Source organism: Amblyraja radiata, chromosome 23 (assembly GCF_010909765.2).
Source record: "Amblyraja radiata isolate CabotCenter1 chromosome 23, sAmbRad1.1.pri, whole genome shotgun sequence".
NCBI classification, from domain to species: Eukaryota; Metazoa; Chordata; class Chondrichthyes; order Rajiformes; family Rajidae; genus Amblyraja; species Amblyraja radiata.
In genome coordinates this window covers 12,262,916-12,278,580 of record NC_045978.1, presented here as the reverse complement: position 1 = coordinate 12,278,580, position 15,665 = coordinate 12,262,916, and the positions used below count along the sequence as shown (strand labels likewise).

The window sequence follows — 15,665 nt, the reverse complement described above, 5'->3', positions numbered from 1 at the left end:
TTGCCCATTGATATCATGAGCACCAGGTAATCTTTTTTCACTTTGGAGCAATTAAAATAAAAATTGCCCAATCTATAGTAGACACTCCTATGGCAAGTGCAACAACCAAACAAGAAACTCATGGGAGTGGTTAGTAACATTCCTCAGCCGAGTTTAAATACTACGTGATAAACTGTTAAGCACAAATATCTCGAGATGGAGGATCGACTAGTTTATGCACACAAACGCCAATATTTCAAAAATACCACATGTTTTGTTTGGTCTTGAAACTAGAAGCCATAAGGACTAACTGACCAAAACCTAAACAAAGCAGAACTGACTTTTAACAACAGCTGTGTTTTAGCAGATGTGCAGCATGCATCTCCAGCTTCATCGTATTCCACATTTCAAGGAAAGGGCGATGCATTCTCAAATCACTTCTGCTGTAATGCTTTGTAACAATAAACTGGAAGTGCTGCGATATGCTGGAAATGCATAAACACAGCATATTCTTCCTGCTGACTGTGCTAACACTTGAGGTCACAAACCCCCCCAAAACTTTACAATCACAAATCACTGGCTTAAACAACGTTCAAAAGATGGCAGGCTGTGGATTAAAGCCAAAAACAGCAGCAGAGCCTCAAAGTTGAACATACATTTATAGAAAAAGAAATGTTAGTAAAAATTGATATTGTTATGGAACGAATGTCACATCAATAATCTTACTGGTTTTGCTCATCTTCACATTACATAAGAATACAAACAGATCTAAGTTCATGAGTTAGTTTTTAAACTGGGGAAAATATGATTGTTGGTACCTTCCTTCAGATAAAACATGAAACCAAGGCCATATTTGCACTCTCAGGTGAATGGAAAATATCCCTAGCCACCATTTTTAAGAGGCCCAACCCAGCCAATACTTGATCAATGGCACAAACATAGACTGGTCTTTGACATACAGGTGTGTGTGGGGTTCTGGAGGTACCCCTACATCACCATAAGTGTATCCTGATTGCCTCAAATCACTTCGGGACTGCTAGGTTGCAACATGTACTATACAAATCCAATTTGTCTTTTCTTTCCTGATGTGTAGACTTGCAAACGAGACTATCATCCAGAACCAAGTTTTAAAGAGTCAAAAGTCAGACGACTGCTGATTAAGCATCTGCTTGCCGTGTACCAGATTTGCACAACACTTCAATTACTTGGTCTGCAGGTGAGACGACAAAGAAATAAATGTATCACTTCATACATCTCAAGCGCACTTCCTTGCAAGTTAAGGGTGGTCCCAATGCAGGTAATTAGGGTAGGCTACAAACAGCTGACTAGATTCACTGAACACAAAGTATATGTGAATTGCTTTTGACTTTCGATAACAGACTATTTCAAATACTCTACCTTTAGACTGCCACCGATACTCACAAATAGATTTAATTATATGCATCAATGACATTCTCTAAATAAACACCTTTTAATTTAGAAACTGGACTATTTGCACGTGATTTGCTATACCTTCCTCTGATACATGCTTGCAATCAATATTTGCAACCTTGATATACATATGAACCATAACACTATCTACAGAAGACAACAGAACACTATTCCAAAAATCTATAGTCAAATAAAGAAACAGAAACTTAGCAACGTTTTTGATTTTTATCGTCTCTTCCCAATCAGGTGTTACAACATATCTTTTCTTGTCTGCTTTTTTCATCCAGAAGGCTTTTCAGCAAATAAGAGCTTCCATTAGCACAGGGGAAACCATCTCTCCTGGCCCTTTTAGCTATTCTCTAAACAGTTAGATTGTTTCTCTAACACTCTAGTAAAATATTGAAAATCCAATGCCCACAGCAAACTCTTTTAGGATACTAATCAATTCCCCTTGCCTGCAACTGTGCACTGCCCAATTCAATTCTGCAAACTTGATGTCATTTTTAACCCGAGATAAGCTTTGAATCACACGTCCATGCCATGATCATCCCTTACTTCCATCCTTGTAAAACTGCTCAGCCACTTTCTGCCTCTGTTCTGTTGATGATAGGCTCACCTTTGCCCTTGTTACCCCTGTAGCCCTCCTAACCACCCCTCTTCACTCCACCTCTGAAATAAAATAATCTGCTTCCTGTATACTAACCCATGCCCAATCGTGTTCATTCTGAGCAGTGATCTGTACCAAGTCCTGATTAAAATTTTCAGAATAGATTCCTAACCGCTCCACGATATTATACTTCCCGCTGCCTTAATCTCCACATTCCTATAATTCCAGCCTCATGATAATGCCCAAAGTAAACTGCTCCAACATTATCAGCCATGCCTTGAGCTGACAAAACTATGAACTTTAATTCCTTCCTTAAGCATTTGCACTTCTTGAAACTTACTTCTCCAGCCATTTTGTCATGAACTGCACCATATGGCTCAGTATCAAGTTTGATTTGAAAACATGCCTGGGAGGTAACTTAGGATGTGTTGTGCACCAAAAGCTGAATCTGCCACCACCTGTAATAGATAACATGCACATCAATCTAATATGGTGCTCAAGGATATAAGCCAGGTGTGATACAAGTTCAGTTATGAATACATGCGAATAAATGGTAATGGAGCACCTCTACTGATTTCAAATTCCCCCTAGTTTTGAGAAAGGTTAACAAAGATGCAAGAGATAGTTCAAAAATCTCAGTGTGCAGATGCTAATAAAAAAATCAATAAAATGGAAGATAGGCAGTGAAGTACCACTTAGAAAAAATCAGAAAGAGCTGCAGGCAAAATGAAAATGGATGCTAGAGTGAAGGAAAAATAAAAGTACAATTTGGCTCTGTTATTCCTGATACGTGCAACATTTTTAAAATAAATAATTGTTACACCAACAAAAAACAAATGGTGAAATACATCACCAGTGGTGGTCATGAGAAGACATGGTGTTTGTGCTTTAAATGATCGCTTCAAATGTTCTAAACTTTGAACTGTATCTTCATTTAATATCCTACCAAGTTAAACTTAGTTCCCATACACCCCAATGGATATGCAGCCACCCATTATTTCAATCTGCACATTAAATTCAAGATACAAACCCTGCCTTCCTTTTCATCAACTTGCCCAATTTTCTCAGCTCTCACAGGGCCTTCACAAAGGGCAATGGGAAATTGTCAATAAGGCTAATCGCCGTCTGGCTGCTTGGCATAGCACAGGCAAAATCCCTATGTTGCAGGGGATGGGAGGAGGCCACATTTTCGAAAAACGTCAATATCGTGATGAACTGTAACGTGAGACCAGATTATCTGCGCATGCAGGAAGATGTCGGAGTTGAATGCAAAAATAAATTGTGTTGATTTGTTTACTTTCTCCCAACCACAAATTCTGGGAGAATTAATTATGTTCCACACCACACATTTTTGGGCAGTGATTTCTGAATTCTGCAAGAGCAAATTTCCATAGCCCAGAAGACTCTAAAACTCGATGGTCACCTGTATTTGATGGTTAGAATTGTCAGACAACTATCCAATCAAGGTATCAAAGTATCCTTTATTGTCATTCAGACCTTTCGGTCTGAACGAAATTTTGTTGCCTTCCAGTCATACATATAATAAAAATAACAAAAACACCCAATAAACACAAATTTAACATCCACCACAGTGAGTTCACCAGGCACCTCCTCACTGTGATGGAAGGCAAAAAAAGAGTCTTAAAGTCTTATAGGGAGTATCAGCTAAATTCAAACCCAAATTCCACCGACACCACTTTCAGATCAGGAGTAAAACCTGCCCAATTTCCTTCCCCCATTGTTCTTAGCCAACAGTTTATGTTTGCCAAGTTCAAATTAGTGTGTTTTTGCTGCAGAAGTGTTTTTGCTGGTCACAAAACTGAAATCAAACCTAGAGATTCTCTGGGTGTGAACTGACCATACCACAAGCTGCATCATATGCACCCACATAGTTTCCTCCCTATCCATTATTAGAACCATGTACTCATTGGAGTTTTAAATTTACATTGCTCAGCTTCATCTTCAATCTGCTGATAGACATCGTCTTAGTGTGTACAAGCACAACGCCTGTCCAAGATACTTTTAAACCTGGTTCAAAAAGAAGAAAATCCATACTCCATACAGATTCAAGCTTCATGCCATGCGATACTTCTTCCCCATGCCCCAAATCATTAGAAATTCAATGTTCCTGTACATAAATGGTCATATCAAAATGATTTTACACAGAATTGGGCAAGATTATAACTACAAAATGTAATTGAGTTCTGCACAGAATTTAATGTCTTCTTTACACTGATGCCAAATAAAAATAAATATTTATGGCTTTATGTTCTTTGTTCAAAAAAAAAAACATGCAGATATTTAATCACTTTATCAAAAAGTGTAATAAATACTATTATGACCATATCTGCATCAATAATCAGTAGCACTCTTGTTATACCAAGTAATAAATCCCCAGGACTACTAACTGTTTACTCCCAACTCAGTATCAAGAAGATCAAGATATTAAATGGAACAGTAAAGCTCATGAACACAATACATTATACTGGATCATATTCCACTTAAACTCACAAGGACAACTGAACAGCAAATATACTCCATGCCCAAGCAGTAAGCACCTAAAATGGCTCCTAGACGGGTGGGATGGAAAGAAATCATACTGTCTAGTTAATAGTTTAACCACATTCTATTTGCATTACATCAGGTCCAGCTGTTATATTCCAACCAACACATTATAAATGTAAAGTCAGCCTTCCAAATTGATAAGAGCCTGATCAGAAGAAATACAGCAGGTTTCAATTGCCCATGAATCAGTAAACTTTATATTTGAATCATGTCTGCTATGTAACCAATACACTACAGCATTTCAATGCTAATACAGCATTCACACAATCCTCTGAGATGGAAGCTAGCAGACCTCACCAAGTAGCTAGTTTAGATACCGTCTGATAGCTTATTATGAGATTCGACAAACTAGCTATCCCCTTAATGACAAACTCTTCACTAATTCATTTTCTTCCTGTCAGCTTTTGAGAGGATGGAAGGGGCTTCTGAGCATTTTTGCTTCCCAAGTGCCAAGCTTAAAGTGCAATTACACCTTTAAGTGGCAAAGAGAAAAAATATATAATTCAACCATGCCATGTTTCAGATTTGCAAAAATGGAAGTAGCTACTCAAGGTAGAAAAAAACTGCTTTTAATATTTAGGTTAGAACTTCAACCAATTTTACTTACTCATTTACTGGATAAAATCTCAATCTGTGATTCTGTTGACATTCAGTTTGGTGTGTACAATAAAGACATTTCAATGTTGGTGTGGATTGCAATGAACAAAATACAGTAGATGAACTCGAACTTTGAAGATTACTATTCAGTATAATAATTAAGATTCAACAAAATTAACTTTTAAATTAAAATGTCTGCATTTTAAAAATGATTTGTTACTTTTAAAAATACCACATCCGATGTCACTGAATTTCCTTCTATTTCACATCACCAAATCTCCCAACCACAGACCCCCTCATCAAAAATTCATGAGGAAATTAGAAACAAGGAAATCTTGCATTCAATTCACAATGTGTCATCCTTAACTAATTTCTCAGCTGCTATGCCAATACATTCAAAATTGTATCCCTAGATGAATATGGAAGGAATCAGTCAAAATTACAACTACAGGTTACAATCTAGCTATTTGTTTTGGCACTTTATATGGGTGGTGGACAGGAAATGGTCAGGACTGACTGAATGAGCAAATAGTATGACAAAAAGAATGATTATTAAAGAGAATACTGTGAATGGCGTTTACAGAATCTTACCCAAATTGAGTATGGACTAAATATTTTCAGGATGGGGTTAGAGAAAGAAGTCCAAGAGAATTTGATAAACAAAAAATAATAATTCGTTGCGACTTACCAGTACTTAAAACTGTAAAAATAAGAACATCAAAGTTGGAAGACTTACAAAATCCCTCAGGAATATTTGGATGTATTTTCATAAATATAATAGCGAATCCAAATAATTATTTAATTTTCAAGGAAACATGCCCAAGTAAAACAGTATTACCAAAGCCATCACTGCCTCCAAAGTATCACTTTAACTTAAGCTACAAGAAAAAGAATAATGGATGTTGCATTCTTTTTAAGTTCTTCCCAGATTCCAATTAAAGGCTATAAGAGAATGCAACCCAGTATAGCAAAAAAAAGAGCATTATAGTAGAAAATATCTGATGAAAAGATCAAAAGGACAGGCAACAGAAGAGGAAGTAGGTATCAAGGAATCAAGGGAAGTATCAGTCTGGTTTATTTATGACATAAACAGATCTGAAATGTTGCAAAATAGGTATTTAAATATTGTAGCTATTGCGAGTTCAGTGGCAATTAATGCTGATTTGTTTTAAGAATATTTCCTGACAGCACTGTACTTGTTGCCACTGTGGTTACATCTGCATTTCACTGCTTATATCTCAACAACTGAAAAAAAGTGCTGGCACTCAGCAAAAACACACAAATATATTTGGAGTAGTATCGTGTGCAAAGTGCTTCCTCATACTCTTACAATAACTGCCATATTGAAAAAGACAACTTAAAGATTACTATAAATGTAATCACAAATGGTTTATTAGCAGGCCCCATTCTATTAACATCTAAATGCCAGCTCTTGAAAGCCTCAAATGAAGCTTCCTCGAGCTGATAAGTGATCAAGAGGATTGCATTGTAAGCACATCTACACACTACAGTGGAATTCATAAAGGGTTAGGTATTTTTCTGAGTAGTTTAGTTAAATAATGCCTATTCTCATTCTGACTGCATAATAACAGTCCCAATTAGATGAATGTCATTTATAAAAAGGTTCACCGAAAGAATTACTGATGCAAACTTCAACTTTTGAATATGTAATAGAAAAATGTTTTTCAAATCAGTTCAAACCCAGAGGAAATTAAAACTGGGTGGATAAATAAGAATGCTGAACTACATTCCCTATTGCTATTCTTAAAACTGTAATTAAAAATATTTGTAAATAGCTTTAAGTCTGAGACTGTTGATGTGGATGCCAATTTAAGCATGTTTAATGACACCTTGGCTGAGATAATTTAATTCAGAAAAGACACAACATTTAGTTGAAAGGCAGTGGAATACTCTGAAAAACCCAAATGGGATTGGAATTATTTTTCCTGGTTTTGTATTGCTCAGCTATATAATAATTTTAGAAATGCATCTATTGGAAACAGTGTCTACAACTACTTCTGCTTTTTGGCATACAATTTTGAATGTCACAATTCTTAAAATGTTAATGTTGAATTGGGAAAAAAAAACGTATCTTTTGCCTCGCAGTAATTCACTCATATTTGCATTTACATCGATAATCCACAAGACGTGTTTTACTACACATTTAGAAAAGAGGAACACTTTTCGAATTGTTGGATTTCGGCTGCAAAGACTATCTTAATATGTTATTTCAAGTCACAACATTGAGCATTTATGATCCACTTCTACAGTAGAAATTTCAAAATGATATTTTAAGCCATTTGCTTAATGGGCCCTTTCTTGTCCAACCTGTATGCAATTTGCATAACAGTCATTCCATCAAATAAAGTACATGGGTGGGGTTACTTCATGTACAAGATATAAAAGTCGTATTGTATTATTTACACATTTACAGGCTAAAGTCACAGCAGTTACCCAGAAATAAATATGAGCCATCAAACCTTCCAAGTTTGACAGCAAAGACCACTGGACATTTATCAGCTACAGTTTCAATCTGTTGGCAGCAAAAACACCAAATGGGACAATTCAAAATGAAAAATAAGATTGACTGAAACTGTGCAAGGTGAACTAATAGTACAAAGCAATACAAAAACATGTATAGCAATCAACCTCCTAAGTTCCCACAAAAAAAAAAAGATATGCTGCTACATAACATGACATACCAAGGCTGTTGAAAAGACAATGATAGGCTCTAATTTAGGGAACTATTTAAACCCAAAACTTTACAGTACAGGATGTAAGTGTAATGCAAACATCAATGCTGTCTAAAACCAGCAAAGACACATCTACATTTTCAATAAGAGTATGGTCACCAAGGTCATAATCCACAAGCCCAACAGGCAGGCTGACATGCCTAATGTGAAGGACAGATGTGGCTTTTAATTTAACGGCACAACACAGGAGGCTGCTTGTATATCAAAAACAGCCCTGAAAGGAAGGGTGGGAAAGAGCCACTAGACTAGTAACCGCTTCAACTTACAAAGCAACCCTCAAAAAATGCCTACTGGACTAAATATTTCAATTTCTTTGTTGTTTTATAAATAAAAATGTGACATCTTGGATTTTTGAAGAGCAGGGATGCCCAAAAAGTATCTATTTTCAATTACTGGGTTCTGCATTACTTTCCCTTTTTATATAAAGAAAGTGAACTATCTATCCCTTTACAATGAAGGGTTGTACTTTAAACAGGCAAAGTATGCCAATTCCTTACATTCTACACTCTATTTCAAGCCTCACCTATGATTTTTCTTTAAAGGCCTTGTGTATCAAAGAATTTGTTAGAAGACATTGCAAACAACACCACTAGTTTATTAACAAAATCTAGATTAAATCTGTGCAGAGCTATAGCCTTTGTTTACTGGACTGAAGGGGTATTTTACTTAATGACTCAGACTATTTTAGAAACCTTGACTTTTGGATTGTAAAATACTATTTCTCAGCAGGAAGTCCAAGAAGCTGGGATTTTTTTACATATTTACACTGAACATAAAGGAAACTGAAATAAAAACAAAGCAGATGGATATTTGCTATATTTGTTTTCAATAGCTTGCATGGAGATTAGATGATTCTATACTGCATCCAAACAAAATGAGGACTTGTCACATCATGCACAGCTTTGAACAAGGCAAAACAAAATCAAGTGGCAACTGAATTTTATTCTGAACTGCCAAAAGCAGCTGACATTTCAACTCTCCACTATCATATGAAGTCCAGGTTAACCTTTCTTAAACAGGGCTTCTGCAACAATAGTGTTGCTGCCATCATTATTCTGCCCATGAAGATGTTCATTACATCAGGATAAACAAATGTAGCACTTCCTTGATCAATGAATCATACTGGAAAAAGTATGTAACTATCAGGGATTAGGGGAGGGTGAGATGCAACAACCACTGACAGTGAAGAAAATGTGGTCGCAAACCAAAAATGTATAAAAACTAACAAAATCCTATTGATTTTGTATATGGCAGCACTGCTTTAAAATTAGACTGAGAAAATAAGGGGTCAAGAACTTCCTTCATGTATGCTGAATGGGGATATTCAGAAATTAATGTTATTTTAAAAAGGAAATGGAAAAAAAAAAAACTTCACCATGTTAGGGACAAAAGGTTTACCAATTTTATGTTACATATGACTAAACCCACAAGATAAAGACTGATCTTTTCACTTCCTGGTGCTTTTTCTGGCTATGTAATCCTGATACTTTAAATAAACTATGCAGCTGGTTGCATCCAAATACATTTATTTCAATCTGATATGTTCCAACATTAGTTTGTGGATTCCTTTGATTAGTTTCCAATTAGATTTTAAATTGACATGGTTCTCTTAAAGAACTCAATGCCACAAAGGATGCAATTTAAAAGCTGAAGTTCATGCATTGCAAAACTTGTGTGCAAGCATTAAGCAGCCAAGCTTATCTTAAGACAAGGGTTCCCAATCTTTTTCATCCTGTTTACACCTGGTAGCTCTAAGAGCACATTACAATGTTATTTCACTTATTTATGAACAACTAATGATGAACAGGTATACCAGAACCAAACACAGTCAATCAATGAGAAAAAAATATATACAAATCCACAATCAACAAATTTACCCCCTGGGTAGGCGAAATCTTTACCCCAGGTTAGTAACCTTTGTCATAAGAGAATCAAAAAATAAGTGAATTTATTCATTGGAATAGCCTTTCATTTGTTTTCTAACTTTAAAAATTAATACAATTCAAGTTTTAACTCAGAACAAATATACAATAAATATTATTTTAATTTGCCAAATTTGAAGTTTTATTAAATAGCTCTGATAGGCTTTTCAATTATTCTTTTATCTATACTGGATGTGTGTAGTCAGCAAACAAATACAGTACTGAAATTTAAAACCACTGTTCCTAAAACAAACACTTCAATTCAACACATAGGGCAAGCCAATTTCTAAAAGTACACAAAAATCAACCTTGAGACTTTTTTTCTAAAAAAACATTCAGACCCTGAAAGAGACCCATCTAGTGCCCAGTGACATTTGTGAAAAAGACTGAAAGTTCCAATCAAGGTTATGGAGACTAAGGCAAGAAAAACAAAATTACAACTTCTATGGAATTTTCCATTTCCTCAGTTCAGGTGTCCTTTACCCCAGATATGTGAACAACTAATTGCTCAGCAACCCTGATTCTGATCAATAAGTAATTAATTATTTCTCTAATCTGCAATGCAGTCCCTTGGTTTTGAATGTAAATATCTCTGGAGGAAGGGGGGAAAAATAAAATGTCGATTCTCTACAATTTCTGCTACTTTGTACCATTGGTTATTGGAAAGCAAACATGGCCATAACAATTCACTGTACAAAAGTGTTGTTTTATTTAACATATCATAAAAAGTTAGTTCTTTTTTTTTTTAACTGCTGAAAATAAAACGCTCCCCAAAGTTATTCCCAGGGGCCCAAGATTCAAAGGCAGTTTGTTCTTTTAAAACGGAACCAAGAATGCAACAAAAGCAATATGGAGATGCTTTTTTTCTGCAATACGCTATGCAACTATTTTGCAATAGTTACATTAATTAGTTCTACTCTGGATAAAAGTACTACAAATACTTCTATACATTTTAGTCATTACGTTAAAAGATTACAGTACAATTCAAAAGCGACTTTCAGCACACATGTCTAAACATGGCGTGAAGGCATTCAAGCTATTGTCATGTCATTGTGTTTGCTACCTTTTCTCCTAACACAACCCCCAACCATACCGTCATGGTATTAGTCAGCAAGTCACTGCCTGCTCCCAGCAGATAAAGTCTGAAAAACCTTCCATTTTCAACAGATTTCTTAGATACTATTCAACAGATACTTTTTTTTTTTTTAAAGCGCCACTTAAAAGTTGCTTTAAAGATCTCCACCAGAGGTAGGCGACCAACAGTCAACATAATCCTGGACCATGTGATCCGATACTTGCTGATTAGAATAAAACACGAGTGTTAAGACCTACACTTCTCACATCAATTGTTTCATAAAATAAGATGAGGCGTTATTCTGATCGACTTTAGAAAAAAAAACGAAAATTAAACCAAAAAAAAAACAATTACCCAATGCATAAAACAGATCAGCTAACAGTAATGGTCACCATATGATTATGAAAACAATTAATAATGGGACAACCGTTGAGGTTCTTCCCCCTCCCCCTCCCCCCTTCCATAAAAAAAATATTAAAAGTTGCCCAATTCCATCTGTTCTATTGATCGCTGTACAATCTGTATCGTTCAGAAAATATCGCCACTGAGGGCACAAACGGAATCCAAACGAAACAAAAAGAAACTGACAGCGATCAATGAACTTTCATAATGACTAACAAGGCTCCCTCAGACCTTCAAGGAGCAGTTCATTAATAAAACTCTCCTCGTTTTAAAACTTGCATTAACGCAGCTTGGTCGAGCAATACGACTGGGAGCCCGTAATTCCTATTATCAAAAGTTATATGTATATAAAATAGAGGAAGAAAGGAAAAAAATTCCTAGATTTTTCTTTTTGCGTAAGCAAGTTGAGAGGCTCCCTTGACTTTTGGCTGTTTGGAGTTCTTGTTGATGTATTTCTATACAGTGGCTGAATGAAGTCATTTTATTATAAGAGCATCTTTCGAATTAAAGCTACTTACAAGAGGAATAACCCCCACTTTGTAGCATGTAAAGGCAAATTAAAATACACTATTTATATATATATATATTCGACAAAGGAACAAAACAAAAAAATAACATGCACACCGCTCCCTGCATTGACTGACCTGCTTCTCCTGTGATGTTTGGACTCATTCCCTGAAGCCCTTTATTCCAAGCTATCTCATTATTTATTTACTCCGCTTGCCTCCCCTCCTACCTTGCGCTGCCAGTGCTGCAGTTACTCGCTGCTCCCTGCGCCGTGTAATATTCTGCCTTTACCACTCCAGCGCTGCTCGCACCGCCTCCCTCGCTCACTCACTCAACGCCTGGGTTCACGTGTCTCCCCCCTGCCGCGCGTTCACGCCGGCCAGGGAGCGCGTTCCCTCACCCATCCAGCGCGCCGCCGACAACCCATCCTGCGTGCACGCGCGTCCTTCCATCTATCTGTATCTATAAATGTATGTGTATGTGTATGTGTACATACATATGTGTCTCGCAGTCCTTTACTGTGCACTGTCCCAGTTTTATGAAAAGTGGGGAAAAGGGTGAGCAAGGGAAAAAAAATTACTTGATGATGCAGGGAATGAGCTGTATCAGAGATTAAATCTTTTTTTTTAAATTTTCATTTTGCCTTCCTCTTCACTGGGATTTGTTTTGAGACTTTGGACTCTACAATCACGTGAACAACGAAATGACAAAGCCCCGTGTCACTGATCTACTGTGCATTTTTTTTGCCATGGATTATTTTTGAATCTTAACTTTTATGTTCAAACTTTTAAATACAATTTTATTGGCTCTTCTACACAGATTTGGGATACTTCTATATTCACAAATCTGTGGGGTTTTTAGGGATGTGATTTTTTTTTTTTTACATTCGGTTTCTCAAAAAAAACCCTGCACTGCTATGCAAATTTACTATGAAAATCTATCAGCCATTCCAGTACAGGTGATTTCTAGCAAAAATTTGGAAGTTATTTCCAAAGGAACTGAAAGACATACTAAAATGGGTTTGTTGATGCATGGGAAACCTAATGCAGACTGGTGATATTGTCAGAATATCTTCAGTCATATCTTCAAAAGTGTGACCCCGCCCCCCAGTTGCCAATTGCTTTTCATTTTATTTCTCCATTCCAATCAAACTGACCCCTCTGGCTTGAGCCTCCATATGTAGTAAAGAGTCAAGGATGTTTGGTGACAAAAATGCTGGAGAAATTCAGCAGGTGAGGCAGCATCTATGGAGCGAAGGAAATAGGCAAAGTTTCGGGTCGAAACCCTTCCTCAGACTGATGTGAGGGTGGGGGGGAGGGAGTTGAAGTGCTGAGCCACCGGGAGATCAGGTTGGTTATTGCGAACCGAGCAGAGGAAATAGGCAACGTTTCGGGTCAAAACCCTTCTTCAGTCTGAAGAAGGGCTTCGACCCGAAACATTGCCTATTTCCTTCGCTCCATAGATACTGCCTCATCTGCTGAGTTTCTCCAGCATTTTTGTCCACCTTCGATTTTCCAGCATCTGCAGTTCCTTCTTAATCATTTAGTCAAGAATTTTTTATTGTCATATGTCCCAAAATGAAACAATGAAATTCTTACTTGCTGCAGCACAACAGATATGTAAACATAGTACTCTAATAAACAACACAAATTTCAGTCAATATATATATTCCCCGATGGCAGGGGTGAAATGAGAGTGTGGTGTGCTGTGGGTCTTTGTTGACGCTTTTTGCAGGAGAAACTTCTGTAGATCCCTTATGGGTTGTGGGGAGGTCATGATGGAAGTGTTCAGCACTTTTTGCAATCTTCTTCATTCCTGGGTGTTCAAGTTGCTGAACCAGGTTGTGATGCAATCAGTTTTAATATGCTCTCCACTGTACACTTGTTGACGTTCAAGTGAGTATTTGTTGACATACCGAATCTCCGCAAGCTTCTAAAGAAGTAGAGGTGTTGGTGGGTTTAGAATTACATCAATGTGCTGGGGTCAGGAAAGATCTTCAGAGATATGCATACCCAGGAAGTTGAGGTTTTGACTCTCTCCACCACAATCTCGTCAATGAAGACAGGTTTGTGGATCCTCGACCTTCTTCTCCCAATGTCAACAATCAGTTCCTTGGTTTTACTGACGTTAAGAGCAAGGTCGTTGTTCTGGCACCATTTGTTCATTTGATTGATCTCCCTCCTATACTCTGACTCATCATCATCCGTAATTCATCCAACAATGGTGATGTCGTTGGTGAATTTGAAGATGAGGTTGGAATTGTGGCTGGCTACAGTCATGACTATAGAGTGAGCAGAGCAGGGGGCTGAGCATGCAGCCTTGAGGTGATCCTGTGCTGATGATTATCGAGGAAGAAATGTTGCTGCCAATTCATACCAATTCTGGTCTGTTGATGATTGAGGATCCAGTTGCAGAGGTATGCGCAGAGACCCAGTTCCGTGAGCTTCATAACCAGTTTGAAGGGGATGATAGTATTGAACACTTGCTGTAGTCTATGCAGTCCATGCAGCCTATGTCGTTTTCTTGTCAAGTGGTCCAGTACAGAAGGGAGAGCCAGTGAGATTGCATCCTTTATTGACGTGTTGTGCTGGTAGGCAAATTGCAGTGGGTCCAGGGTTTTGGTGAGGTAGGAGTTGATATGAGCCATAACCAACCTCTCAAAGCACTTCATCACCCTGGACGTTAGGGCCACCAGTCGGTAGTCGCTGGAATCTGAGGAATAGTATTTAATCTTCTATTTTGGCACTTTTGGAATAAACATACTGAATTCAGCAATTCAACAGCTTGGATTATCAACAATCCCAGGTTTACATCTCCAGCATTCATTGTTTCAAAACAATGAACCGCTAAAACACAGGCAGTATCTGTGGAGGGAAATGAACAGTAGCCATGTTGCATCAAGATCCTTCATCTGGACTAAGTATGGAGTGGGAAGTAGTGATTATAAATAGGTGGAGATAGATAGATAGATAGATAGATAGATAGATAGATAGATAGATGGATGGATGGATGGATGGATGGATGGATGGATGGATGGATGGATGGATGGATGGATGGATGGATGGATGGATGGATGGATGGATGGATAGATAGATAGATAGATAGATAGATAGATAGATAGATAGATAGATAGATAGATAGATAGATAGATAGATAGATAGATAGATAGATAGATAGATAGATAGATAGATAGATAGATAGATAGATAGATAGATAGATAGATAGACGGATTGATTCGAAAGGAAGTTGAAGACTGAATCTAAATAAGGAAGGTTGATGGCAGGTGGGAACAACAGAGGGAGGGGAGAGATGAGCAGTTTTGCGGGGGAAAGGGAACCAGTGGGAGGAGTGTTGGGTGATGGGCAGATAGAGTAGGTGCATGGGTGAGGGGGGGGGTGGGGGGGGGGGAGAAACAGTGTAATGGAAGGCTTCTTTCAAGGAGCTTATTAATTAATTGGCATTTTCATGGAATAAATAAAACACGACCCAATTTACCCATGCGAGTATTTATGATCTTGCACTTAGCCTCATCAGGATCATCTTGTATTCCTTTCTCTCTTACATATTTATTTAGCATTCCTTTGACTGTGCTAATGTTACTGCTTAGAGTTTACAATTGTGTTTGGAGCATTTATACAAAGGCTGAGGGTACTGTGCTTGCACTGCAACTCAATTACTTTATTGACTCAGCAACTGAGTCATACTGGCAAGAGCTCTTGCAAGCTTTGTACCTTGTCTATAATAAATTAAACAATCCCAGATTGAGAGGCGATAAAGATAGTGGTGTTAAATGAATGAAATTAACCATCATTTCAGCATCTGCACCA

General features: G+C 37.4%; 1 protein-coding gene across 3 annotated transcripts in view; it reads right to left on the bottom strand.

Moving 5' to 3' along the window:
• Positions 1-12,191, bottom strand: part of znf217 (zinc finger protein 217) — a 60,019-nt gene extending 47,828 nt beyond the window's left edge. Inside the window, exon 1 of one of the 3 annotated variants that reach the window (XM_033041567.1) lies at positions 12,068-12,191. The gene's annotated coding sequence lies outside the window, so the exon portion shown is untranslated. Of the gene's footprint in view, positions 1-2,357; positions 2,476-11,975 lie in introns of those variants that run through there. The other 2 variants (XM_033041566.1, XM_033041569.1) reach the window with 2 other exon arrangements.
• Positions 12,192-15,665: the final 3,474 nt, after the last annotated feature.